The sequence below is a fragment of the Hyla sarda genome, chromosome 8 (genome assembly GCF_029499605.1).
Source record: "Hyla sarda isolate aHylSar1 chromosome 8, aHylSar1.hap1, whole genome shotgun sequence".
Lineage (NCBI taxonomy): Eukaryota > Metazoa > Chordata > Amphibia > Anura > Hylidae > Hyla > Hyla sarda.
The window spans coordinates 197070909-197095636 of NC_079196.1; the positions used below are offsets into that span (position 1 = coordinate 197070909).

At 43.5% G+C, this 24728-nt stretch overlaps 1 protein-coding gene and 1 long non-coding RNA gene across 9 annotated transcripts in view; one reads left to right on the top strand and one right to left on the bottom strand.

Annotated features, from left to right (window-relative positions):
- The window catches only part of LOC130284826 (uncharacterized), a 53404-nt gene extending 41725 nt beyond the window's left edge, over nt 1-11679 (top strand). The window contains exon 3 of the long non-coding RNA XR_008847153.1: nt 11504-11679. This is a non-coding gene — a long non-coding RNA (uncharacterized LOC130284826). The remainder of the gene's footprint in view (nt 1-11503) is intronic.
- The window catches only part of ELFN1 (extracellular leucine rich repeat and fibronectin type III domain containing 1), a 581118-nt gene that overhangs the window by 228797 nt on the left and 327593 nt on the right, over nt 1-24728 (bottom strand). The window contains exon 1 of one of the 8 annotated variants that reach the window (XM_056535652.1): nt 20627-20648. The exons of the other annotated variants lie outside the window; for them this stretch is intronic. The gene's annotated coding sequence lies outside the window, so the exon portion shown is untranslated. Of the gene's footprint in view, nt 1-20626; nt 20649-24728 lie in introns of those variants that run through there. 8 annotated transcript variants of the gene reach the window in all.

Below are 24728 nucleotides of genomic sequence, written 5' to 3' on the forward strand. Positions count from 1 at the left end.
GAGGGTAGACAGTTGGTAAAGTCTATACAGTTCAGCCAGGGACCACGGAGATGACCAGTGACTCAGAGACCTTAAGGGCTTGCCGGGACTTGTAGTAGGACTGGACAATGTAATGCAGGCCACGCTGCCTTGACAGATGACAGGGACTGACAGAATGAAGACTGACAAAGCTATGACTGTAGCTTACTTGCATTTGATGGTGGCTGCAGGACTTGACTTTGAGGCCTCCAACACTCTGGACACACACACTAGGCACGACTGACCTCAGCAAAGACTTATCTCCAAAAAGAAAAGAGAGTGAGCTAGCTCCTCCCAGGGCTTATATGGGGGAGACTAGCAGGGAGCCCATAGGTGACTCTTGGGGTCTCCTGGTCACTGATACCTCCTGGGTAACAATCACATGACCTATCACATGGTATAACTCTTAAAGCAACAGGACATTTTATAATACTGTATTTTTCGCCCTATAGGACGCACCGGCGTATAAGACACACCCAACTTTTAGGGTCAAAATCTAAAAAAATAAAGATTTTGAACCCAATAGTGGTCTTCAACCTGCGGACCTCCAGATGTTGCAAAACTACAACTCCCAGCATGCCCGGACAGCCAACTGGGAGTTGTAGTTTTGCAACATTTGGAGGTCCGCAGATTGAAGACCACTGCAGGAGGAGGTAATACTCACGTGTCACCGCTGCCCTGGATGTCGCTCCATCGCTGTCCCCGTCGCTCCGGAACGTCTCTGCTGCCGGCTGGGTATCCTCGCTCTCCGTCGCCGTCATCACGTCGTTATGCACGCCAACGCACGTACGCAACAACGTGATGACGAGGAAGGAGAGCACCGGCATACAGGGGATCCCTGAACAGAGAAGACACCAAGGAGGCAGGTAAGGTCCCCCCCAGTGTCCTGTAAGCACTAACCCGGCTATTCAGTCGGGCTGTTCGGGACCGCCGCGGTGAAATCGCGACGGTCCCGAACAGCCCGACTGAACAGCCGGGTTAGTGTCACTTTCTCTTCAGACGCGGCGGTCAGCTTTGATCGCCGCGTCTGAAGGGTTAATACAGGGCATCACCGCGATCGGTGATGTCCTGTATTAGCCGCGGGTCCCGGCCGTTGATGGCCGCAGGGACCGCCGCGATAGGGGTGTATTTGCCGTATAAGACGCACCGACTTTTTCCCCCCAGTTTTGGGGAAGAAAAAGTGCGTCTTATACCACGAAAAATACGGTACATTACAATGCAGAACATATGTACAGGGGGGAAACAAGTACAAGGGAGCCCAGGGGACACTGAAGGGGGGCTGCTGGACAAGGCAGCAAGGGTACGGGGTAACACCTCCCGTACTGGGCCACCAAATTTGGATAGGGGATAAGATGTCTAGGGGCAGAGTATCCCTATAAACTCACAATTGCTTCTTGTAACCGCAGGTTTACATCTAATGATCAATCTGTACCTGTCTGTGGTTATATCTGGATCCTCTAAGCATATAGATTTGTAGGATTGCTAATGAATGTCCCATCCTCATTTACCCTGATTTTATTGACCGCTGTTAATGCATCAAACCCATAGACTGACCTGGCCGCCTTCTGCATTACATAAAAAGTTGTAAAATGTTTCTAATAACTAAAGCCAACTCTCAAAAAATCAAAGGACACAAAACAGTAACATAACATAAAAATGTTTTTTCTCTAACACTGCTGCAAATCTACAGTCAGCTTCCTCGTCTCTTGCTGTGCTTTGTATGCCCTGAAACATAAAGCAATTGAGTCATCCGAATCAAACTCGGCGAGATCATGTAATTGTAATCAATATGTCTCAGGGCTCCCGAGGCTGTTTAAGTTTAAGCGTCCAAGAAAGTTGCACACATTGTATGTTTCAGCAAATCTCAATTAACCCTCTCCTGCGTTTTGAAAATTTCTGGAAAACATTTTTTTTTTTAAATAAGTTAAATGGCCTCTTTCATTTGCAAACACTTTTTTATATTATACAGATAATAATATTATATGTATATTTGTAATATATATTGGTTAAAAATGTCTATATTTATGAATGAAAAATGCTGTCTTGTCCCTGCAGCTATTGCATGTGTGACTCTGTGTGGCACAAGCTTCAGTGTATAGAGCCCTGCTTGTCCTCAGTGTACAGAGCCCTGCTTGTCCTCAGTGTACAGAGCCCTGCTTGTCCTCAGTGTACAGAGCCCTGCTTGTCCTCAGTGTACAGAGCCCTGCTTGTCCTCAGTGTACAGAGCCCTGCTTGTCCTCAGTGTACAGAGCCCTGCTTGTCCTCAGCGTACAGAGCCCTGCTTGTCCTCAGTGTACAGAGCCCTGCTTGTCCTCAGTGTACAGAGCCCTGCTTGTCCTCAGTGTACAGAGCCCTGCTTGTCCTCAGTGTACAGAGCCCTGCTTGTCCTCAGTGTACAGAGCCCTGCTTGTCCTCAGTGTACCGAGCCCTGCTTGTCCTCAGTGTACAGAGCCCTGCTTGTCCTCAGTGTAAGGAGTCCTGCTTGTCCTCAGTGTAAGGAGTCCTGCTTGTCCTCAGTGTACAGGGCCCTGCTTGTCCTCAGTGTACAGAGCCCTGCTTGTCCTCAGTGTACAGAGCCCTGCTTGTCCTCAGTGTACAGAGCCCTGCTTGTCCTCAGTGTACAGAGCCCTGCTTGTCCTCAGTGTACAGAGCCCTGCTTGTCCTCAGTGTACAGAGCCCTGCTTGTCCTCAGTGCACAGAGCCCTGCTTGTCCTCAGTGTACGGAGCCCTGCTTGTCCTCAGTGTACGGAGCCCTGCTTGTCCTCAGTGTAAGGAGTCCTGCTTGTCCTTAGTGTACAGAGCCCTGCTTGTCCTCAGTGTACAGAGCCCTGCTTGTCCTCAGTGCACAGAGCCCTGCTTGTCCTCAGTACACAGAGCCCTGCTTGTCCTCAGTGTACAGAGCCCTGCTTGTCCTCAGTGCCCAGAACCCTGCTTGTCCTCAGTGTACAGAGCCCTGCTTGTCCTCAGTGTACAGAGCCCTGCTTGACCCGCCCACACTTGTCAGCTGAGACACACAGGAAATTGCTGCAGGGACAAGACAAACATTTTTTAACCATTTGTAAATATACAGTGATTACTGGAAAAGGTTTAATATAACAGCTGGATCTTTTCCATAGGCTATCATGATGTTTGCTTCGCACATCTCCATGTCGTGTGGATTATGTTTTAAGGTAATTTAATAAAGGAGATGGTTTTATCTGGATCCGGTCTGAATTCCCTGTTGCTTTTACCTTGACAGCATTTTTTAAATTGTTTTATTGTTTAACTGGTCATAAAATGTTAATAAACTGAAGTTTTAGATCAGTCAAAGTGTTTAGAAATTTTGTCTTTCCATTCTTAATCCTAATTTTTTAATTTAGGTTTTGAGTAAAACATTTTTGGTGATGACTGTCCATCAAGGTTTTGACTTCACCGTCATAGATTCTATGAAGAACACAATAGAGGTTTACCGAATAAAACAAACAAACAAAAAAAACTATTGTCAGGACTTAGGTAAATGCACTGAGGGATTTTCTGTCCGCACGCTTAGCGCTGACATTTCCTGATTCACATGCCTGAGCGCATTGCTCATTCTTAATCTGCTTGAAACTAAGGAATGTCTCATGTTGGACACTTAGAGGATGTTGCATTTAAATGATGTGAAATTGCCCCTGTGTATCCAGGGGAGCCGGCAGTATTGGATGTGACAGCGATGACACTGTTCTATGGGAAGCACCGAAAGGGTCTCTGGGTAAATGTCAGCTCTGTGAATCTCCATCACACTCTATTTCCTTGCGGGCCCTCTCGGTGTCAGTCCCATTGCTCACTTTTCCACTCTCTTTCATCTTTTTTATGTGCTCCTGACTTTTACCAGCAGTTTCTGCCATGTTGGTTCCTATGAACACGAATGGTGCTAGGAATACTGCACTTTGACAATGATATTTTATGGTCGAGGGAAATTATATTAGTGAATATGATGAGTGCATCTGACCAATAACTCTACAGCCCAACATGTGTCTCAGAGATTTCGGACCATGTCCAAAAAATAAGTACAATTTAAAGAGGTACTCCGCCACACACATCTTATCCCCTATCTAAAGGACCGGTGATAAGATGTTAGATCACGGAGGTCCCGCCACTAAGGACCCCTCGATCTCCGGGCCAGCAGATACGGCGTCTGGAACATGGAAGCTAGCAGCTTCTGCGTTTGTGATGTCATGCCACACCCACTCCATTCATGTCTATGGGAGGGGGCGTGATGGTTAGTACAGAGCCATCATGCATCTTCCCATAATAGACTTGAATAGAGGGAATGTGGCAGCCGGCATCGCCAGTCCTCGGGCACAGAGCACAGTTCGCTCCCTTACCCGAATGACAGGGGTGCCGGGCCAAAGATCACGGCCAGCAAGTAAGAAGAATTTTGGAGAATTTGAGATCACCCCCATCTTACTAAAACTAACTCCCCCAATATCTGATGCACATAGGTGTACAATGACACTATAGCCAATATATCATCTAGTGCAGGCATAGGCAACCTTCGGCACTGCAGGTGTTTTGGACTACATCTCCCATTATGCTCTTACAGACAAAATACTGCTAAAGCATCATGGGAGATGTAGTCCAAAACATCTGCAGTGCTGAAGGTTGCCTATGCCTGATCTAGAACATCCCCCCCCCCCCAAAAAAAAAAAAATCATAGCATCTTCTATCAGACACAATTTTACAGAGTTAGGCCAGGTTCACATCACATTTTTAATGAGCATTTTGCATATACATGAAATATATTCTGTATACCAAAAAACATATGCAACCGTATACAACTTTATGCAAATGTCATGACTTTTTTTTAACATACATGTATTATTGTACCTATATATTTAATTATGCATAAAATGCATACCCCGAGTATACAGATAGAAAGGTGTAGTATCCTTCATCATTCTATTCTACAAAAAATGTACAGGCATAAACAAGGCAAAAATAGTCAAAAGAAAACACTTTTCATGCATTTAAATGTATCTGCTCGATAGCAAAATTGTCATGTAAATGCACGCTTTTTTTTTTTTAGAAACATGGCAGCTTATGGCAGCTTATGGCAGCAACATACTGCAGCGTGCATAGAGTGTAAGGAATGATGGGAGATAGATACAGCAGCTACAAACTGATATGGGATTAAACTCTGTTTGTTTCAGACAATATAGGATGAACCTAGGATTGTATAAGAGAAAATAAGAAAAAAAAAATTCCCTGGTGGTCTAGGGTAAAGATTAATGTTAGAGATCTACCACTGGTGGCCCATGGTAGTGCCCTTCTTCCTTGGTGATCTGGGGTAGATGAGGGGGTTTACATGTTTGTTTTTCTTCTGGTCTAGGGTATAATAGAGAATGAATACCTAGTAGACTGTGGTAACATACAGAGCTAATACCCTGCAGTCTAATCAGAGGGTTACACCTGGTGGTCTTATGTATATACGGCATTTATCGGCGTATAACACGCACCCCCATTTTAAGTAAAAAAAAATAAAATGTAAAGTAAATGACTTGGACTTAATGCCACATCATCCCCCCAACTTCGTTATCTTCTACACCTCAGTTTGGTCCTGTCCCCTCCTGTGCCACATCATTTTATCAGTCCCTGTGCCACATTTACCCCTCTCATTGCCACCCCTCATGTCTCATCACCCCCCCATGTCTCATCATTTCCCCCTATCATAGACCACCACTAGCCATACAGACATTAAGCCTTTAGTGCCTCCCCACCATCATTTCCCCCTGTCTCATCATCCCCCACCCTGTCTCATCATGCCCCCGATCACTCCCCCCCTCATAATTTCTCCCTGTCTCATCATCCCCCACCCTGTCTCATCATGCCCCTGATAATTCCCCCCCTCATCATTTCCCCCTGTCTCATCATCCCCCACCCTGTCTCATCATCCCCCATCATGTTCCTCCTATGCTATTCTTCCCCTCCCTCATCATCCCCCCCTCATCATTTCCCCCTGTCTCATCATCCCCCACCCTGTCTCATCATCCCCCACCCTGTCTCATCATCCCCCATCATGTTCCTCCTATGCTATTCTTCCCCTCCCTCATCATCCCCCCCTCATCATTTCCCCCTGTCTCATCATCCCCCACCCTGTCTCATCATCCCCCACCCTGTCTCATCATCCCCCCATCATGTTCCTCCTATGCTATTCTTTCCCTCCCTCATCATTCCCCCTTTTCCCTGCTTTTCATATATATATATATATATATATATATATATATATATATATTTTTTTTTTTTTTTCCCCTTACCTGGCTGTGCTTCGGCAGGCCAGGTCAGGCGGGGGGTCATGCGGGCTGCTGTCAGTGAAGCAGATGAGTGGTGTCCTCTCCCGGCTTCTCTGCGCGGCATCAAGGACGTCACTTTTCATTTCCTGTAACTGCCGCTAGTCAGAGTTTGCAGTGCGGCGACTACAGGAAATGAAAAGTGACGTCCCTGATGCCGCACAGAGAAGCCGGGAGAGGACGTCATTCATCTGCTTCACTGACCACAGCCCGCGAGACCCCCCGCCTGACCTGGCCTGCCGAAGCACAGCCAGGTAAGGGAAAAAAAAAAAAAATAATTATATATATATATATATATATATATATATATATATGAAAAGCAGGGAAAAGGGGGAATGATGAGGGAGGGGGAGGTAAGAAAAATTAAAAGCAGAGCGGGGAGGAGCCGCCACTGGTCACTGATTTAAAGTGGCCGCAGCCGTGTTGCTAATACTCAACAAGCTGTCGCTGCTGCGGCCGCTTTAAATCAGTGACCAGAAGATTTATCGGCGTATAACACACAGGCAGACTTTTTGCCTTAAATTTAAGTTTTAAAAGTGCGTGTTATACGCCAATTAATACGGGTAAGTTAATATTTTGTACCCCGCTTCTATTGTGTATTAGTTAATTCTATTGTATATTGTACCATTCTATTGTGTATTAGTTCATTAGTATTTTTTTAATGGTCTAGTGTATATACTGGTTGCCTAGTGTGTTTAAATAAGTGAATATTTTTTTCCTGGTGGTCAAGTGTGTGTATATAAGTCAATATTTTGTTTTTTGGTGACCTAATCTATAAAGTTAATATTTTTTTTTCTTTGTGGTCTAATATATAAAAGGTATTCCCCCTGGTGGTCTGGCGCGTACTTAAGTTACTATTTTTTTATTTTTTCACTCACTGGCGGTCTGGTGTGTATATAAGTTAATATTTTAATTTTTTTTCCCCTGGTGGTGTGGTGTGTATATAAGTTAATATTTTTCAATTTTTTTCCCTGGTGCTTTGGCGTATATATAATTTAATATTTTGTTCCTGGTGGTCTAGTGTATAAAATGTAATATTTTACTCCCTGGTGATTTAACATATATAAATTAATATTTTTTTTTCCCCCTGATGGTTTAGTGTATATCAGTTAAAGAGGTACTCCGGTGAAATCCTTTTTTTTTTTTAATCAACTGGTGCCAGAAAGTTAAACAGATTTGTAAATTACTTCTATTAAAAAATCTTAATCCTTCCAGTACTTATTAGCTGCTGAATACTACAGCGGAAATTATTTTCTTTTTGAAACACAGAGCTCTCTGCTGACATCATGACCACAGTGCTCTCTGCTGACATCTCTGTCCATTTTAGGAAATCCCCATAGCAAACATATGCTGTTCGGGACAGTTCCTAAAATGGACAGAGATGTCAGCTGAGAGCACTGTGGTCATGATGTCAGCAGAGAGCTCTATGTTTCAAAAAGAAAATAATTTCTGCTGTAGTATTCAGCAGCTAATAAGTACAGGAAGGATTAAGATTTTTTAATAGAAGTAATTTACAAATCTGTTTAACTTTCTGGCACCAGTTGATATAAAAAAAAAAAGTTTTTCACCGGAGTACCCCTTTAATATGTTGTTCCCTAATGGCCTAGTGTATATGTTATTTTTATTGATTAGATAAATACCTGTAGCTTTTGTTCTCTTATGGTCTAGTACAAAATACCAGAATAATACTTAGTCGGAGTACGTTGTAACTTTTGAAAAAATTTAGTCCAAAAAAAGGGAGAACTTTTCTAGTCAATGTAGAAAATACGGAATAAAGGAAAATGCACTAAAAAAAATAATCACAATATAAAAGTTTAGTTACCACCATGCGGCAATATTATAATGCTTAGTCCCTGTAGGCAGGACCGGAGTTATGTAATGTAGGAAAATGACATAACATGGAAGCGAACACTAAAAAGCTACATAAATATATTTCACGTTTACTTTAATTAGATATGTTTATTGGTTGCCTAGCAACATCCCCAAAAAGCCATTCATAATATATGCGCGGAAGGTTTGTGAGCGCAGCCCTCTCTACAGTACCTAGAACACAAAACCTCTTCTTTCACATGCCGCAGCGCCGTTTTCTCCTTTTGATGGAAAATTGCTGCTTTCTGAAGTTTCATGTTTAAAAAAATCCTTGTTGGTAATAGTCATGGAAATAAATGTCAAATAATCCACCTATTATGTAATTATTATACAATACACTATGTAAAGTTAAGAAAGGCAGTGCGTTTCTAGTGCTTCAGGCTCATTCTTCTGCAGAACACGCTCGGTAGCGGAAGAAAATTAAAACGATGTGAAAAGGGGCTTTTAAAATATAAATATGCTCAAGACACAACAATATCTTATGCCAATATCTGCCCTTCAGTCATTGCATGCATAATACCTGGCAATTACCAGGCAGTCTAAACAGGTTTTTTATACTTAAAGGGGTTATCCAGGAAAAAGCTTTTTTTTATATATATATCAACTGGCTCCAGAAATTTAAACAGATTTGTAAATTACTTCTATTAAAAAATCTTAATCCTTTCAGTACTTATGAGCTGCTGAAGTTGAATTGTTCTTTTCTGCCTAAGTGCTCTCTGATGACATGTGTCTCGGGAGCTGTCCAGAGTAGAAGCAAATTCCCATCGGAACTGCACAGAGCAGAACAGGTTTGCTATGGGAATTTGCTTCTACGCTGGACAGCTCCCGAGACACGTGTCATCAGAGAGCACTTAGACAGAAAAGAACAACTCAACTTCAGCAGCTGATAATTATTGGAAGGATTAAGATTTTTTTAATAGAAGTCATTTACAAATCTGTTTAACTTTCTGGAGCCAGATGATCTAAAAAGAAAAAAAAAAGTTTTTTCCTGGAATACCCCTTTAACTATGGCTGGTTTTCCATGGTATAAAGGGGTTCTCCGCTTTTGGATAATCCTTATCTGACAGTAAGGTGCCTTGATAACAAACAGATCACAAACTGCCCCCTACTGGAATCACCAATGAAAAGGGGTTATCTGTGGGTAAACCAGGCGGTAAGGATTCGATTTCTCTGCAGCGCCACCACAGGTGAAATTTTGCATTACACAGTGTTTTTCAAATTAAAAGGGTTGTCTATGCAATGCAGGACAAGGCAGGTCCCCAGAGAGAAATTATCTTTATTACCTTTCTATTCCCCAGGCAAGGGATGATGGAGGACCTTTTTCTATTAACTCTGGATTCCCTAATAGAGTACGTGGAATGGGTTTCCTACAAAAGATAACCCATCAATGGCTTAATCAACACCCATGAGCAAAGTGAAGTGTCCCTTCATATTTCATTGTTAACACAGGCATAATGGCTTGACCATACAGGACTCAGGTGTAGTACTAGACACAGCCACACTGATATGTTTGGCGCTATGCTTGTGGTTGCCCTTTAATACAGTAAGTTGCTCCGGACTCCAATGATCAGACATTAATGGCCTAAGGAACTTAAAATTAATCATTTACATATCATCTGTCAGAAGCTGTATAAGCCTGAGCAAGATGGGGCTTCTTATCAGGATTCCAGGCAAACTTATTTAAAGGGATACTCTGCCCCTAGACATCTTATCCCCTCTCCAAAGGATGGGAGATAAGATGTCTGATCGTGGGGGTCCTGCAACTGGGGACCCTCACAATCTCGGCTGCGGCACCCAAGACTTCCGGTGCACGGAGCGAACATCACTCCGTGCTGGATGACTGGCAATGTCGGGCTTGTGGCCATTACATCATGAGTGGGTGTGGCCGTGACGTCACGAGCCTCCGACGCTGCACCCAATGCTCCAAATGAACGCTGGGTGCAGCAGGGAGAATGTGTGGGTCCCCAGCGGGGGGACCCCCGTGATCAGACATCTTATCCCCTATCCTTTGGATAGGGGTTAAGATTTCTAGGGGCGAAGTACTCCTTTAATCACCATGGTCCTTTCAGTTGCTATGATATAGGCCTGTGTGTTGATATGTAAATGATTCTCAAGTGCCCAGGGGGTGTTCCCCAGCATAGAAAAGGCCCAGGGTCGCCAGCTCATCTACTCTAATTCACTGTATCCAATGTTAATCAAATGATGGTAGAATGTGGGCTGCCTAACCCTGGGGATATGAGGTCAGGATATGAGGTCGGGATATGAGGTCGGGATATGGGGACGGCATATGAGGACAGGATATGAGGACAGGATATTAGGACAGGATATGGGGTCTGGATATAGGGACGGGATATAGGGACGGGATATAGGGACAGGATATGAGGACGGGATTTGAGGACGAGATTTGAGGACAGGATATGAGGTCTGGATATGAGGTCGGGATATGGGGTTGGGATATAGGGACGGGATATGAGGACGGGATATGGGGTTGGGATATAGGGACGGGATATGAGGTCGGCATATAGAGACAGGATATAGGGACGGGGTATGAGGTCGGGATATGGGGTTGGGATATAGGGACGGGATATGAGGACAGGATATGAGGTCGGGAAATAGGGACAGGATATAAGGATGGGATATGAGGATGGGATATGAGGTCGGGATATGAGGATGGGATATGAGGACACGATATAGGGATGGCATATGAAGATGGGATATGAGGACGGGATATGGTGTCGAAGTATGAGAAAAAAATATGAGGACTGGATATGAGGTTGGAATATGAGGAGGGGATATGGGGTCAGGATTTAGGGATGGGATATGAGGACAAAAGCTTCCTCCTTTGTTGCTTTTCCTCCCCCACAAGGATAAGGTAGGCAAAACCGGGCAGCACCGGGTACTCAGCTGGTCATGAATAAAAACAAACACTACCACCAGTTCAAACCACAGCTGTAGCCCCCCTAAAGTACAGCAAAGATACATTCACTATATTAAAATGACCACCCAGGTTTAAATTTTAAAACATCAACATGTTATATTCCAAATGGTAAAAAGCGTAGGAGGGCTATGACAGTCATAATGACAACGAATATAATGTAATAACACAACAAAAAATAAAGTACCAAACAATGCCTTACTGCGTCTGCTTGAGGGGCTAAGTAAAATGACTATAATCTTGGCGGTGTTTTTTTAACTGTTGACATCTCCTGTTACACACTTCACCACACTTGTCTGCACAATGGAAAAATATACACTATATAAAGGTCTAAACCTGAACAACTTTGGTGATCGGTACTTTCATCCAACAGGCGCTGTGAACGGTAATGAATGTCCAGCCGGTGCGAACCGCAGGAGGCTTCCTTAATATACTACATCGTCTCGCTGAAACAGAATCCAGCAATAGTTTCCACAAGGTGCCATGTAGACAATAATTGAATTCTATTTCTGCTGATGGGCAAGCGAGACAAATAATCAACTCACCCAGTTTTATCCAGAAACAGTTGGGACTTGTCCTTTATTTTATAGGTAATTTAACTCACAAAAAGTATATTCAAGCTTCTGCAAATATCTCTCTTAAAGGGGATGTCCACTTTGGACAATCTGTACCTCTTAGAAGGGTTTCTTGGCAATAAGTGGATCGCAGTATTGACTGTAATCTATGAGGAAGGCTGCCAGTAAGTGTTCAATTTACCTGCAGCGCCACCACAGGGGAAATGAAGTATTACATTGTGCCCATGCAAATCAATGGGTTTACTGTGTAATGCAAGACGAGTAATGTCCTCCAGCACACTCTCTGCACCCACTTTGAACTCTGGCCAAGAGATCAGGGTATGACCAGGGACAACATCCCCACACCATATTCATTTGGAGTTTCCTAATATGGTGTATGAGAATGTTTTCTACACCAGACAACTCCTTAAGTGAAAGGAGATTCTATTTTGTTAACTGAAAACAAACATAACTTAATTAAAGGGGTACTCCAGAGAAAAAATATTGTCAAATCAACTGGTGCCAGAAAGTTATACAGATCTGTAAATTACTTCTATTTAAAATCCTTATCCTTCCAGTACTTATCAGCTGCTGAAGTTGTGTCTTCCTTTCATTCAGACATGGTCATATCCCGTTCTCATATCCCACCCTTATATCCAGTCTTCATATCCCAACCTTATAACCTGTCCATATATCCTGACCTCATATTCTGTCCTCAGATTCTGACCTCATATCCCATTCATATATCCTGACCTCATATCCCGTCCTCATATTCTGACCTCATATTCTGCCTTTTTATCTCGTCCTCATATCCCATCCTTATATCCCTTCCATATATCCTGAGCTAATATACCATTCTCATATCCCGTCCTCATATCCTGTCCTTATATTCTGTCCTCATATCTCATCCTTGTATCCCATTCTCATATCCTGCCCTCATATCCCATCATTATATCTCATCCTCATAGTCTGACCTCATATCCCGTTCATATATCCTGACCTCATATCTTGTCCTCATAGCCCGACCTCATATCCTGCCCTCATATCCTGTCCTTATATTCTGTCCTCGTATTCTGTCCTTACATCCCATCCTCATATCCAGTCCTTATATTCTGTCCTCATATCTCGTCCTCATATCCTGTCCTCATATCCTATCCTCATATCCTGTCCTTATATTCTGTCCTTATATCCCATCCTCATATCCAGTCCTCATATCCTGTCCTTATATTCTGTCCTCATATCTCGTCCTCATATCCTGTCCTCATATCCTATACTCATATCTTGTCCTCATATCCTGTCCTCATATCCTGTCCTCATATCCTGTCCTCATATTCTGTCCTCATATCCCGTCCTCGTATCCTGTCCTCATATCTCGTCCTCATATCTCGTCCTCATATCCTGTCCTCATATCCTGTCCTCATATGCTGTCCTCATATTCTGTCCTTATATCCAATCCTCATATCCTGTCCTCATATCCTGTCCTTATATTCTGTCCTCATATTCTGTCCTCATATTCTGTCCTTATATCCCATCCTCATATCCTATCCTCATATCCTGTCCTCATATTCTGTCCTCATATCCTGTCCTTATATTCTGTCCTCATATCTCGTCCTCATATCCTGTCCTCATATCCTGTCCTCATATCCTATCCTCATATCTTGTCCTCATATCCTGTCCTCATATCTCGTCCTCATATCCTGTCCTCATATCCTGTCCTTATATCCTGTCCTCATATTCTGTCCTCATATCCTGTCCTTATATCCTGTCCTCATATCCTGTCCTTATATCCAATCCTCATATCCTGTCCTCATATCCTGTCCTTATATTCTGTCCTCATATTCTGTCCTCATATTCTGTCCTTATATCCCATCCTCATATCCTATCCTCATATCCTGTCCTCATATTCTGTCCTCATATCCTGTCCTTATATTCTGTCCTCATATCTCGTCCTCATATCCTGTCCTCATATCCTATCCTCATATCTTGTCCTCATATCCTGTCCTCATATCTCGTCCTCATATCCTGTCCTCATATCCTGTCCTTATATCCTGTCCTCATATTCTGTCCTCATATCCTGTCCTCATATCCTGTCCTTATATCCTGTCCTCATATCCAATCCTCATATTCTGTCCTCATATCCTGTCCTTATATTCTGTCCTCATATTCTGTCCTCATATTCTGTCCTTATATCCCATCCTCATATCCCTTCCTCATATCCTGTCCTCATATCCTGTCCTCATATTCTGTCCTCATATCCTGTCCTCATATTCTGTCCTCATATCTTGTCCTTATATTCTGTCCTTATATCCCATCCTCATATCCCATGCCACATATTGTTCAATCTTCTAGAGGGAATTTGCCCCGAAGTCCCATGACTACATTGTAGTGAACAGGACGGAACATACTGTTCAGGACAGATTGCGGCATACATGCCCCGATTCTGGAGGGCAGAATTTCCGTAGTGTGAATGAGGAGGCCTTACTGGTCTGTTCCACTGTTCTCTGTGTGTCATAAGCTATTTATTTTCCTTGCATAACTTTAGCAAAAAAAAAGTATCTTTCTTTACACAAACGTGGGGGAAAAAACCATAATGAAATATTGAGTTACAGCTGTCTCAACACAACATCATGATGGCAAATTATAATTTCCTATGTATTTTCTACTCTCTGCACTCTCCGGAGTTTCTATAACAGATTACTCATTTTCTAATCCTACGCAAAATACATTACTATGTTATTAAAATGATAAACACATTACTGAACAAGTATAATGGCCAATTCTGGAACAAACAACTTTTAGGCTGCAGTAGGAAAACACAAAAAAATGAAAAATAAAAATTTCATCGTGTGTCAGTCTATTTCTGGTAATGGCATCTGAATTGGAAACTACAACTTACAGTTCACTACTGTGCATAAAAATAACATAAGAACAGTATAAAGTGTATTCGTTTTGAGGGCTGTCTTGTATAGAAGCATGTAACTGTCATTAACAAAAACATTTTATTTAATGTAGAAAATATATATATTAGTATAATACATAGGTTAAAAAATGTGTATATTTTTGTCCCTACAGCTATTGTCTGCTTATCTCTGTGAGGAGTCCAATTATAGGAAGTGAGGGTGGACAAGCAGGGCTCTGTATACTGAAGACAAGCAGGGCTCTGTACACTGAGGACAAGCAGGGCTCTGTACACTGATACAAGCAGGGCTCTGTACACTGAGGACAAGCAGGGCTCTGTACACTGAGGAAAAGCAGGGCTCTGTACACTGAAGACAAGCAGGGCTCTGTACACTGAGGACAAGCAGGGCTCTGTACACTGAGGACAAGCAGGGCTCTGTACACTGAGGACAAGCAGGGCTCTGTACACTGAGGAAAAGCGGGGCTCTGTACACTGAAGACAAGCAGGGCTCTGTACACTGAGGACAAGCAGGGCTCTGTACACTGAAGACAAGCAGGGCTCTGTGCACTGAGGACAAGCAGGGCTCTGTACACTGAGGACAAGCAGGGCTCTGTACACTGAGGACAAGCAGGGTTCTGTACACTGAGGAAAAGCAGGGCTCTGTACACTGAAGACAAACAGGGCTCTGTACACTGAGGACAAGCAGGGCTCTGTGCACTAAGGACAAGCAGGGCTCTGTACACTGAGGACAAGAAGGGTTCTGTGCACTGAGGACAAGCAGGTCTCTGTACACTGAGGACAAGTAGGGCTCTGTACACTGAGAACAAGCAGGGCTCTGTACACTGAGGAGAAGCAGGGCTCTGTGCACTGAGGACAAGCAGGGCTCTGTACACTGAGGACAAGCATGGCTCCACACACTGAGGACAAGCAGGGCTCTGTACACTGAGGACAAGCAGGGCTCTTTGCACTGAAGACAAGCAGGAAGCCCTGGAGGGGATAGTAACATAGTAACATAGTTCATGAGGTTGAAAAAAGACCAGAGTCCATCAAGTTCAACCTATAACCCTAATGAGTCCCTACTGAGTTGATCCAGAGGAGGCAAAAAACCCTCATACTAGAGGTAAAAATTCCTTCCCGACTCCAAATATGGCATCAGAATAAATCCTTGGATCAACGTTCTGTCCCTAATATACATAACCAGCGATGTTATTATTCTCCAAAAATGCATCCAGACCCTTTTTGAACTATATTACAGAGTTCACCATGACCACCTCCTTCGGGAGAGAATTCCACAGTCTCACTGCTCTTACAGTAAAGAATCCTCGTCTGTGCTGGTGTAGAAACCTTCTTTGCTCTAGACGTAGAGGATGCCCCCTTGTTATAGATACAGTCCTGGGTATAAATAGATCCTGGGAGAGATCTCTGTACTGTCCCCTGATATATTTATACATAGTTATTAGGTCATATCCTGTCCTCATATTCTGTCCTCATATCCCGTCCTCATATCCTGTCCTTATATCCTGTCCTCATATCCTGTCCATATATCCAATCCTCATATCCTGTCCTCATATCCTGTCCTTATATTCTGTCCTCATATTCTGTCCTCATATTCTGTCCTTATTTCCCATCCTCATATCCCATCCTCATATCCTGTCCTCATATCCTGTCCTCATATCCTATCCTCATATCCTGTCCTCATATTCTGTCCTCATATCTTGTCCTTATATTCTGTCCTTATATCCCATCCCCATGTGCATTACCTTACAGTTATCAGTGTTGAACCTCATCTGCCACTTCCCAGCCCAAGCCATCCATTTGTAACAGTGCACTGTCCTCTATTGTGTTTACCGCTTTACAGAGTTAAGTATCATCTGCAAAGATTGCTACTTTACTATTAAATCCCTCTATAAGGTCATTAATGAATATATTAAATAGGACAGGACCCATGACTGACCCCTGTGGTACCCCACTAGTAACAGTCACCCAATCAGAATAAGTACCATTAATAACCACCCTCTGTTTCCTATCACTGAGCCAGTTACTAACCCACTTGCACACATTCTCCCCCAGCCCAATCCTTCTCATTTTATGCACCAACCTTTTATGTGGCACCGTATCAAATGCTTTGGAAAAATCCAGATATATGACATCCAGCGATTGCCCCTGGTCCAGTCTGGAGCTCACCATAAAAGCTGATCAGATTAGTTTGACAGAACCGATCCCTCATAAAGACATGCTGATATGGGGTCATACATTTATTTTTATCAAGATATCCAAAATAGCATCTCTTAGAAAACCCTCAAACAATTTACATACAATGGAGGTTAAACTAACAGGTCTATAGTTCCCGGGGTCCCCTTTTGATCCCTTTTTAAATATTGGTACCACATTTGCCATGCGCCAGTCCTGGGGAACAGTCCCTGTTGCTATAGAGTCCCTGAATATTAAAAATAGGGGTCTGTCTATTACTTTACTTAATTCCTTTAGAACACGGGGGTGAATGCCATCTGGACCTGGTGATTTGTCTATTTAGATTTTTTGTAGGCGGCACTGTACTTCTTCCTGCGTTAGACAGGTGACCTGTACTTCTTCCTGGGTTAGACAGGTGAACTGTGCTTCTTCCTGGGTTAGACAGGTGACCTGTACTGGGGAGTTTACCTTATCTCGCTGTATTTCACCTGGCATTACATAATTTTCTCTATAGCTTTTTAATGCTTCTTCACTGCCGTCCTCTTTTAGTAGCTTAAATGCTTTATTTTTGTCATTTATTGTCTCCTTAACATTTTTATTCATCCATTTTGGTTTTCTTTTCTTCTGACCCTTTTATTTCCATAAGGTATATACATCTTACAGTGAGAGTTTAAAATATTTTTCAAAGTCTCCCATTTAGTCAGTATTCTTGTTTTTGAGGATATTATCCCATTTTATATTGTTAAGGGCTTCTCTGAGTTGATCGAACTTTCCCTTCCTAAAGTTCATTGTTTTTGTGGCCCATCGAGAGATTCCCTTATTGAAGAACAAGTTGTAATGTATTTGTTACGCCTAGCGCTTCGGGTCCCCGCTCCTCCCCGGAGCGCTCACGGCGTCTTTCTCCCTGCAGCTCCCCGGTCAGTCCCGCTGACCGGGAGCGCTGCTCTGTCATGGCCGTTGGGGATGCGATTCGCACAGCGGGACGCGCCCGCTCGCGAATCGCATCCCAGGTCACTTACCCGTTCCCGTCCCCTGCTGTCATGTGCTGGCGCGCGCGGCTCCGCTCTCTAGGGCGCGCGCGCGCCAGCTCCCTGAGACTTAAAGGGCCAGTGCACCAATGATTGGTGCCTGGCCCAATTAGCTTAATTGGCTTCCACCTGGTCCCTGACTATATCTATCCTCCTCCCATGCACTTCCTTGCCGGATCTTGTTGCCCTTGTGCCTAGTGAAAGCGTTTTGTGTGTTTAAAGCCTGTGTACCAGAACTTCTGCTATCTCCCCTGACTACGAACCTTGCCGCCTGCCCCCGACCTTCTGCTACGTCCGACTTTGCTTCTGCCTACTCCCTTGTACCTCGCCTATCTTCAGCAGCCAGAGAGGTGAACCGTTGCTAGTGGATACGACCTGGTCACTACCGCCGCAGCAAGACCATCCCGCTTTGCGGCGGGCTCTGGTGAAAACCAGTAGTGTCTTAGAACCGGTCCACTAGCACGGTCCTCGCTATCCCTCTCTGGCACAGAGGATCCACCTCCTGCCAGCCGGCATCGTGACAGTATTATATTATGATCATTATTTCCCAGGTGTCCTTCTACTTGCACATTAATTACTCTGTCAGGTCTGTTGGTTAACATTTAGTCTAGTAGGGCGCCCCCTCTGGTAGGGCCCTGTACCATTTGGGACAGATAATTGTCTTTAGCTATAGTCAGAAACCTGTTTCCTTTATGATTCACAGGACTCAGTCTCCCAGTTTATATCAGGATAGTTAAAGTCCCCCATTATTATCACCTCATTCTTATTTGCTGCTTTGTTTATTTGCCTCAGTAATTGATCTTCTGCCTCTTCCATTATGTTTGGTGGCTTATAGCAAACCCCTATCAGAATTTTTTTATTTTTATCTCCATATATTTCTACCCATAATAACTCAACATTATCGTTTCTCTCCCAGATATCCTCCAGCAGTTCGGCCTTCAGACTGGACTTTATATAAAGACAAACTCCTCCCCCTTTCTGTTAGTTCCGATCCTTCCTGAATAGACTATATCCCTGTATGTTGACCACCCAGTCACAGCTATCATCCAACCAAGTCTCTGTTATACCCACTATGTCATAATCCTCCTCAGACATCAACCCCTCCAGTCCCTCAGTTTTATTGGTCAGACTTCTGGCATTAGTCATCATTCAATTCAATGTTTTTTTCTTCCTATGAAGCCGATCCCTATTAACTATTTTAACCCCCCCCTCCGCTCCACCCCTAGGTACATTAATAAGTCTCCCCTCTCTATCTACTCTATCTTTCCCCTCTATGTTGAAGGCTCCCTCCCCCCAGTCCCTAGTTTAAACACGCCTCTTCCCTTCTAGCCATCTTCTCCCAAAGCACAGCTGTATCCTCCCCATTGAGGTGCAGCCCATCCCTACGGTAGAGCCGGTATCCGACAGCGAAGTCGTCCCTGTTCTCCATGAACCCAAACCCTTCCTTCCTACACCAGCTTCTGAGCCACTTGTTTACCTCCCTAATCTCCTGCTGCCTCTCTGGTGCGGCTCGTGGTACAGGTAATATTTCAGCAAATATTACCTTGGAGGTCCTTGCCTTAAGCTTGCGGCCTCAGTCCCTAAAATCATTTTTAAGGACACTCCACCTACCTCTTACTTTGTCATTGGTGCCAATATGTACCATGACCGCTGGGTCCTCTCCAGCCCCACCCAGCAACTTGTCAACCTGATCCGCTATGTGCCGAATTCGAGCGCCAGGAAGACAACACACTGTTTGACGATCCCGATCTTTGTGACAGATCGCCCTATCTATCCCCCTAATAATTGAGTACCGGCAGACACCGTGGAGATTTTTCCCAGGTTGCAATGCGGCCAAGACCTGACTCACTAGTCAGCTGATGACAGGGAGCCTTTCTGCTTCAATGGATGGAGCGATCGTTTCTGCAACTAATGCAACAGCTGTGGGCACCCTGATTGAAAACCACAGATCTTCTGAATGGATGCAGCTCATTTATGTTTCAATGAGTGGGGTGGCTGATGTGTGGGAAGGAGGAAAATGGAATTATGGGATTTATAGGCAAAGAAGGAAATTCAAACAAGAAATACCAGTTCACAAAAAGTTAGCCACAGTGTTATGGTAATCTCACAACATAGCCATTTAGCCCCAAGACAAGCGCAGATCCTTCTTAAGCATGTCCATTACTGTCTGGCAGGTACCCATTTAAACCAAAGTCTCCTGAAACATAACAACATCAAGTCACTGCCATTCACAGGATCAGCACATTCTTCTTCTGCTGCAGTCACTTTTTACGTTTTGTTGGATATAGAACGTTCTGTACACACGTCACCATAAGATATCCATACTTTTTAGCTCCGTACCTTTGATGTTTCCCAAACATGAATTAATGGGTAAAAAGACGTTCACCGACTCCACTCTTGATGAATTCCCCCCATAGTTCATAAGGATGAAAAAAGACCAGAGTCCATCAAGTTCAACCTATATCCCTAATGAGTCCCTACTGAATTGAATTGATCCAGAGGAAGGCAAAAAACCCTCATACTAGAGGTAAAAATTCCTTCCTGACTCCAAATATGGAGTGTGTTGGTGTAGAAACCTTCTTTCCTCTAGATGTAGAGGATGCCCCCTTGTTAAAGATACAGCCATGTTAACTTCAATATGACAAAGGATTAAAGGAAAATTAGCAAAAACATTAATATCTCTAGACACCAAAACACAGAGACAAGAATGAAGTCTCATACAATCCCATCACTACTATTAGATCACCGAAGCCTCAGTCATAGTATCAAAGTTGATGTCAACATCAAAAACATCAAAAGTACAAAAACAAGACTATGATCATTACCTCGTAGAGTTTGCCTCTGTTAGCAGATACTACAAGGTTGTACTTCAGTTATTAAATCTGAATCCTTGTGCCAGATACAAAAGTCTTCAATGAAAGAAGGCCTGTCATTGTGTAGAGAAGTCTACAGCCTAAGACTCCAAATCCAGAACGCAAACTACAAAATAAAACGAGACAAAAAAGGCATAATCACATCGGGGTATTAGGAAAGTAACGTCTTCGCTGGGCTTAGGGATGTCATAACCATTGTTCACCGCTGGTAACTGGAAAAGATCTCAGGGCAATGGGGATTAAGCAGCTGTATAAAGGGCAGTCAGATAGTAATGCACAATACAAGATCAGCTTTAATAATATCAGACATCAAAACAGCTAATCAGACACCGAGCAGATGGATAGGACAAAGGCAGAAACATCAGAGGCCTAAGTCAGTAGGTGGACTGCCAAGTCAGAAAGGATAAATCAAAGGGCTGGAAAAGATTCGAGATAAGTTTTCGTCAGGAATCACTTCAAAACAATGAATTATACATCTGAGAATCATGTTACCGATCCCAGAGAGGTGACAGACGAGCGCGCACACCGATGCCACATTTCAGACTCGAGCCAACGATACCTCAAAAGCTTACATCAAAGGGAAGAGTCGAAGGTGATATAGGAAACGGTGACATCTGCCAGGAGCCTGCCAAGGAACCTGTCAAGGATTTTACAAATCTCAACACACACACATCGGGAAGCTATAGGTTCCGCACTGACGCACCAACTGTGAATTATAGATACAGTATCTTGGTATTTAGATATATGGGGGTGCAGAGGATACAATCACTGAGTCTTGGTTTCATAAGGATACCCAAAGGTTCCAGTATTATAATTCTTCAGGGGTACTCCACTGCTGCAGGGGTCATGACATCACGGCCACACCCCTTGTGATGCCACGCCACCTCAATGCAAGTCTATGGGAGTCCCATAGACTTGCATTGAGGGGGCGAGGCGTGATGTCACAAGGGCATGGCTGTGACATCAAGACCCCCGCACCCAACATTCGGAACTAAATGTTCCAAATGCTGGGCCAGTGGAGTACCCCTTTAAGTCCTGCAGGAAGGCATGGGAATGGAGTTCCTGCACTTTTTCCACAGCAGGAACACTGTTCCCATTAGCAGGAGTCCTGCAGACCCAGCCCTTGCATGAGTTCACACACTTTTTTCCCAGGACTTGACCCCTGCTTATATAGAGCATGCCTTGGGCCTCAGGGGCTTAAAATGTTTTTACGTAAAGACAACGTCTGTTTTACAATCACGTCTGCTGAGTGATCAGCTGATCACTGTGGGTTAACTTTTAGAAGCCTGTTATCGCTGGAGAAGTGAATGGACAACTACTGTGTGTATAGTGGCCAGTCTTGGACCAACGAAGCTCTCCATTTGGCTAACAGGATGGGTGGGACTTCATTCGGTTAGGTCCATATGATCTAATAATCCAATGGTGGATTCAGAAAATGGATGTCCTCTTGAGACAAGCTCTTTAGAAGGATATGAGATAGGCAGAAACTTATTGTAGAGGCATTCAATGGAAAAAAATGATATCTTCTCTAATTTTGTGGTGTAGAATTGGTATATGAAGATAAATATTTTACAAGGGAAAGGATTTTATAGTATATCTTGTAACCATCTTATAAGGGCTTTATGAAGAATATAATAAGGGGTTGCATAGCTGGTAGACCGCTCTTTACCTCACGGGGGACTGGTGGTCGTCTTCCTCTTTTGACTGTTGCTGTTATGAATGGCAAATGGTGAACATTAATGGGGTGCTCCAGTGGAAAACTATTTTTTTTTCAAAAGAACTGATGACGGAAAGTTAAACAGATTTGTAAATTACTTCTATTTAAAAATCGTAATCCTTCCAGTACTTATCAGCTGCTGTATACAACAGAGGAAGTTGTATTTCTTTCTGGAGTTCTTTCTAGTCTCACCACAGTGCTCTCTGCTGACACCTTTGTCCATGTCAGGAACTGTCCAGAGTAGGAGCAAATCCCCATAGCAAACCTTAAAAGAACTCCAGAAAGAAATACAACTTCCTCTGTAGCATACTGGAAGGAGTAAGATTTGTAAATGGAAGTAATTTACAAATCTGTTTCTGGCACCACACTTTCTGGCACCAGTTCGTTTGGATTTTTTTCCACTGTAGTACCTGTCAAATCCCCCCCCCCCCCCAAAAAAAAAAAAAAAAAAAAAAAAAGCTGTTATATGTTACTCAGTACCTCATCTTGATCATGTACATATAGTTCTTATGTGTCTACGACATATACTTCTCTCAGACTTACCTTTATTTTCTTGCCATCATTGCTCAGTGAGGTTTCTGTCCATGCAGAGGCATGGGGTGTGTCCCTCTCTTCTCCTCACTGTGATGACTTCTCCCCCTCCCCCACAGAGGGCCCTGGACCTGCCTACAGCCCTGTCAATCACTCATGGTGTCCGTGACTTGTCGATGACCACTGGACACTGCCGGACTGGTATGTATCCCAGGAGGCAGGGGGACCCCAGTGGCCACTTTTTTTGACTGGCTTTTCCAGTATGAAATACTGAAAATTTTCTGATGAAAGCAATTGCAAAACATATTGTTTTTGCATGCTTTACAACATATGAAAAGTTTTTGTCTCTGACAGTGCCCACTTAATTCACTAATATTTATTTGTATTCAATTATATAGTGCCAACATATACTGCAGAGCATTGTTGTCACTCATATCAGTTCTTTTCCCCTTTGGGCTCATACTCTAAATTCTAGGTTAACCCATGAATATGTTTTTGGGCAGATTCTGAGAACCAGGAGGGGACATTCGATCACTATGAAGATGTTGCCCTTGGCCAGATTCAAACCTAGACCTCAGCTCTACAGGTCACCCGCTGCCAGCCAACATGTTCCCCCAGCTCCCATTGGATCATAGAGAGCTAGAGTCGCCACCTACTGGCAACAGAATCATTAAAACAGGCCTATTATTTACCCAAAACTTTTATTAAAAACTTAATCTCAGTGATTTACCCAAGTCCCTTCACATAACGTTCTGCGTCAACATCCTCGTCTCCAAGTACTGTTTTTATTCAGGATCCTAAAGGTCTTTTATATCAAAGCAAACTATACAAAATAGTAACAAAACATTCCTTCCTATACTAATAGTTTGTGCTTAGTCTGATTTAGCTTTAGGATTTATTTATTTGAAGAGTTGGAGTGTGTTCCCTATGGCTGTTACGTCAGGAGAATTTATTGCTTCTTGGCTGTAAGTATATTAAAAGCTGAATAATAATTACTGTCATTACTAGTACACATCCACAAAACACTAACAAAACCATAAAGGTAATTTTCTAAATGATGCCGAATGCCGCTGTAAAATGTGTTGGCTTCTCGATATAAAACATAATACAATAACAGCACTCAGCAGCACTATTACGGGGAGTTGAAAGTTCTTTAATGTGCTTTTCAGCTTGGAGGGAGACTGGCAAATGTGAACATACATCAAAGTTCAACTTAGGCAGCAAACCAAATGACTTCGACTCCAGCTTCAATCCTACATGAATGGGAAAAGTTGTCATATGTTTTGGGCTTCTACCTGGAGGACTCTGTTGCCCCATTACCTGACCTGTGAGTAAGCCCCTCGTACAGCCCCCTGGAGAGACTCCACTTGCTTCTTATGTCTGTAGAATAAAGCTTGAAGTTTGACCTCAGAGCCGGTGAGTGCTGCTCAACGTTGTTGCCCAAAGCTGGAGAACATCAAACAAAAGAGGATATCCTGCACTCACCGCGATATACAGGACTCGATGCACCTACATTGACAATACCGGTGGACCGGCTTCCAGACCTTCCGTGGGTGCTCAGAGGCGACTGCCGGCGGTTTCGCGCATATGCGCGAAACCGCCGGCAGTCGCCTCTGAGCGCCCAAGGAGGTTCTGGAAGCCGGTCCATCGATATCGTCCATGAAGGAGCATCGAGTCCAGTATATCGCGGTGAGTGCAGGATATCCTCTTTTGTTTGATGTGATGCTATACTGAAGTCTGTATTATTCATACTTCATAGCACTGCCGCTGGACTATGTATAGTGATTGGCGTCTCTACCTAGCTTA